The 4773-nt window shown below is 52.8% G+C and overlaps 1 long non-coding RNA gene across 1 annotated transcript; it reads right to left on the bottom strand.

Annotated features, from left to right (window-relative positions):
• Positions 1-877: 877 nt before the first annotated feature.
• On the bottom strand, positions 878-2284 carry LOC148002655 (uncharacterized). Its single transcript, XR_015633144.1, has 2 exons — positions 2102-2284; positions 878-1636 (listed from the first exon to the last, which is right to left on the bottom strand). It is a non-coding gene; the product is annotated as an uncharacterized LOC148002655 (long non-coding RNA).
• Positions 2285-4773: the final 2489 nt, after the last annotated feature.

Consider the following 4773-nt stretch of genomic DNA (forward strand, 5'->3'; position numbering starts at 1 on the left):
TTCCTGACTCCAGAACCATGAGCCAATACATTTAGGCTCGTTATAAATTCACTGTTTATAGTTTTTTTTATTACAGAGCATAAGATAGACCAAGACAAAGGCACAACACAGAAGTCACTTCAGGAACCCCTCCTGGACATATTGGTAGCATCCTCTGAAAACAGAGAGGAGACAGAATCCGAGCAAGTGCCATTTGCTAGCTGGTCCCTGTCCACCTCTACCCGCCATGCATCTGTGACATAAACTGACAACCCTACTCCTGGGCACTTTTCAGGAGAAATGGAGATAGACATCCACAAAAAGCTCCCTGTGTCAATGAGCGGCTCTGCTACTAGAGGCCCAAACTTAAAGGCAAGAGAATTGGGAAGTGAGCTGCACTAGACCCACGATGGCATACTACTCAGGGATGAAAAGGAATGACTTACTGAGAGACGCAGCAATGTGGCCACATCTTTAAACTGTCAGGCTGTGTGGGATGAGGCAAACTGGAACTGAGTAGACTGTGTGGTAGCAGTCATGTGCCATTGCAGATTGGTGGAAACTGACCAGTTGTGATGGCAATGAGACCAAGACTCCTGAGGCAGGACCCCCAACTTGAATAGAATTATCACACTAGAATAGAATTAATTCCTCAGGAGACTTTCCACTTGCTTGATTGAGAGCACCAACTGGGGATCACAGGACTTCAGAATAACCTTCCTCTTCCTCTGCTTCTCTCAGTGCCCTCTGTAGTCCCCAGGGCCCTGCTGTGTCCACTCTGTAGCTGTGGATGATGCTGACTGAATGACCTTGCGTGTACCCTGTTGACTCTGGCTCTCCAGAGGGGACATATTGGCCGGTCCTTTGATCACACTAGCATAACTGAGCACTTATTGACTTAGTCAGAGGCTAGGCGTGGTTTATTTCCCCAACCAAAAGAAGAGCTCAAAAAGTCCTACTAGGTTCTACAAAATCTGAGCCCTGGAAGACACACTTCCTGTGATGCTTAGAGATGGTGATTGGCAGGTCTGTGGGGGAGGGGCTCACAAGTACCTGCTGTAGGGAGGCGAGAGGAAAAGGTTGTGTGTGTGTGTGTGGGGGGGGGGGGACGACAATCTGAACTACATCTAGACACCGAAGTGAAGTTTACCGGTCCTAACTTCTGGAACTTCACTTAAGTCTCTCTAATAAACCAGGTGCTGGGTGTGGCGGCATGCTCCTGTAAGATCCAAGGCTAGCCTGGGCTACATTACTCAAAAGAAAAAAAACGCGAAGTTTGAAACTTGGTCTGTGGGACCTTAAAGTTTGAAGAAAGCTGCAGGCTTGTGTGGTCTCAGAATACGTGGGTGCAGAGATCGGGGTGGGAATGGTTGCAGCAACAGCTGCAGAAGTCAAGCAGAGGTCACACACGCCCAAGGGAAGCCACGTTTGGAGTGCTCGGCCTTCCCATGGGGACAACACCCACCACAGTCACAGTCCCCCTCCTTTTTTGGTGTGTGGTTATGTGGGTGTGCATTTGTCCGCAGAGGCTTCCAGCTGTTTCCTTCTATCTGTACAACTACTGCCAGAATGAACTGCGATCCAAACTTCTGATCCAGTCGATGAACACACACCGGAGCGGGTCCTGGTCACAGCGGTCAGGCTCAGAAGGGAGAGTCTTGATGAAGGGACAGTGATAGTTAGCCTTCTCCTTACCCCTCCAGTCTCTCTGGCAGTGTCTGAATCTAAAAGCCAGGAGTGGCACCTTCTCGAAGGAGCAACTTCTCGGGTTTTCTGCTTTGTAACTAGGAGCATCACCAGAAGCTCGAAGGCACAGTGAATTCAGACCAATTTGGATTAAAGATACCGCCTCCAACCCCCGTCCCACCCCACCCCCTCGTCTGAAAAAGCAAAGAACGCACCCGGGACTTGGTTTCCCCAGTAGTGATGCATTCATCTCCCCCAACTCCCTCCTCAGTGGGCCTGCATCCGAGCCTCTGCTGCGGCACGCCTAGCTCGCCAAGGGTTAACCGGCGTCCCCTCCCCCTCCGCCCCCGCCCGGCTGGGCAAGGCGGGAAGGCGGCGCGCCGGGTGCCAAAGTCGGAACCTGCTCTCGGCAGCTCCCCGCGCTGCCTTGACTCACCGCCAGGCCTGGCGCGGCCGCCGGCTGTGGAATGTGTGAGCGCCATGTGTCACCGCCCCAGACTGTGGGAAAACGCTGCTCCGCTCACCTCCCAGCAGCTGGCCCGCGCCCGCCCGCTCGGGAGCCGGGAAACAGGAGCCGCCCGCCCGGGAGGCCGCCCGGGGCCACTTCCGAGCGCGCGCCGCCTCTCCTCCCACACGCCCGGTCCCTGCCTGCGACCCGGGGCTGCGGCGCCACCCGCAGCGAGCGGCCCAGCACGACCTTCTCCTGCCCCCGCTGGCCCTCTGCATCCTCCTGCTCCACCAGGCCGGCCTTGGACACAGAGAGTCCCTGTTATGAGAGCTCCTGGGCGGTGACCTCTTTCCGGGAAGGGCCAGAGAACGGAGGGCTAGGCAGGGGACCGGCCTCACTGGAATTGTGTGACAGCTCCAGTCTGGACCCTGCCAGCCCTGAGCAAGAGGTTCCACTCTGCCTGACCCTTCCCTCCGGGAGCTAGGCAAGAGCCCTCCACCTCAATGTGGGGTCAGCCTCCCCTCTAGCCATCGGGTGAGAGTCACATGAATCCAGAAGTCTGCCAGGGCCAAGGTCTCCAATGCCTAGCCATGCAGGGAGATGTAGGCAAAGTCACATTCTGGGTGGCAGCCATCCAAGAATGGAGACAGCTCAGTGTGCCTTTGTTCCAAGCCAAGTTCTCCACTCCTAGGCCAAGTGTCTCCTCAGCCAAGGATTCTTGTGGTGTCCTGTCTTCCAGGGCAGTTGGGACGCCAACAGATGGGGCTGGGGGCAAACCTCAAGAATCCAGGGATCCAGTGGCTTCACCTAGCATCAGCCTCCTGCTGCTTTTTTGAGGGGTCGAGGTGTGTGGGGGATCACCCTAGGAGACTAGGGGCCTGGTGGGTGGGTTCTCTGCTGTACCCAGCTCTCCTCCACTTGATCTATTTCTGTTTCTTCACCCTGCTTGTCTTTGACAGTGGGTGCTGACCCACTCACCTCTGTGGGTCTTCCCAGGTTGACCTCATCTAGTTCAACAGCTGCTTCTCCTGAAGTCCCCCATTGCACTTGATTTCTGTCCCTGACTATGGCATCAGTCACAGCCTGCCTAACTAGTCTCTTTCTCTCTCCTGCTTCTCATTCAAAGAAGTGCTACTCTTCTATGTAAACTCCCTGACCCTCCCCATCAACAACACAGAATTCTGCGTGTGACAGCCATTCTGCCGGTTGAGCGCACCCCCTCATGAACGCTTGTCAACACTATTTATCACAGGTTCAGAACCTTGTTGCCCAGACGTGTGACCTCGGTCAGGCTAATCTTTCGGTCTCAAATCTCCCATCTGTAGAACATAAATCTGAGTAGGGTGTGGTTCCACATTCCTATGACCCCTGCACGGAGGAAGCCGAGGCAGGAGAATCACAAGTTCGAGGCCAGCCTCTGTTTTCTATTAGTATCTAGTGAGGAAGAGAGGGAGGAGGAAGAAGAAAAAAGGGGGGAAAGGCATTTGTCGATCTTTGGGGTGCCGTATTAGTCCTTGTGTGCTCTGAATAAGGAAACTCTAGTTAGCAACGCATCATAGTGGTGGTTCTCGAAGAGTGTATCATCTAGTGACACCTTACCCATCTTACTTTGTCTAAGTGCACGCTGTGCAGTTCCCATAAGGATAACATCAGTTGAGAGATCCCTGTCATTAATCCATACACAACTGCTAAAATACCAGAGACTGGCGGCAGACATGGTCTGACACCTAGTTCTGGATGCTAAAGTCAAAGACTATGGCATGGGTGACTTAATCCGACTGAAGTCCCTCTTACTTGGCTTGTAGGCAGTTTGTAGATAGTCTCTGCTTTCTGTGGATTCTTCTTTTCCCATTCTTTACCCCCCCCCCCATTTCACCCCTTATCACTAGATAGGAAAGAACAGATAGAGGGGGAGAGATTCTTGAATCCAATTCTTTCCTTCTGTTCTTCTCTGAGGGTGACTGCTACCAGACTGCATCCACCCACCCACCCTGCCTAGTGGGGCTCTAGCATTTATATACCCTCTGAAAAGTTCCCAGAATTCCAGAGGTCAAGCAACTGCGGAAATTATCTGCAGCTGGCAAAAGCATGTCTCTGCTAGAGCACGAGGAAAATCACAGCTGCTGCAGAGACGCTGAAACAGCTCCACATCCCCACACTTGGGATTAAAACAAAAGTGCATCCTTATAACATTTCTGTGTTATTTAAGGAATCCAAAATTCCAGAGAAAGCAGCCACTTTCTCTCTGTCCTCCCGTGGCACAGAGCTCTGTCGTGCCTTTCATAAGGACAACAGCCCTGTCAGATGGGGATGCCGTTCTTGGGACCTCAAACGATTTCTATAAAGGTCCACTTCCAAATACTGTTACCTTAAGAGTTTCGATTAGTATTTCAGGAGAGAATTCGGTCTACAACAGGGTACTTCAGTGGGTTCCAAGGAGCAAACACTGAAGCAGATTCGTGGCTGGCCTGCTTGGGTGCCAGAAATCTGGGCGTAGAGGCCAGAAGTAGCAAGCATCAAAGGGCGAGCATGGTTTGTCTCAGAAGACTGCTGTGTGGAAAGTGCACAGATTCTGGAGGACTTTGGATGCTGAGTTTGTAGGTGTGACATTGTGGCATGCCTAAAAACAGCTGGAGAAGATGGGGATGGGGTGGGGGTGG

Source organism: Rattus norvegicus, chromosome 11 (genome assembly GCF_021556685.1).
Source record: "Rattus norvegicus strain SHRSP/BbbUtx chromosome 11, alternate assembly SHRSP_T2T, whole genome shotgun sequence".
Classification (NCBI taxonomy): domain Eukaryota; kingdom Metazoa; phylum Chordata; class Mammalia; order Rodentia; family Muridae; genus Rattus; species Rattus norvegicus.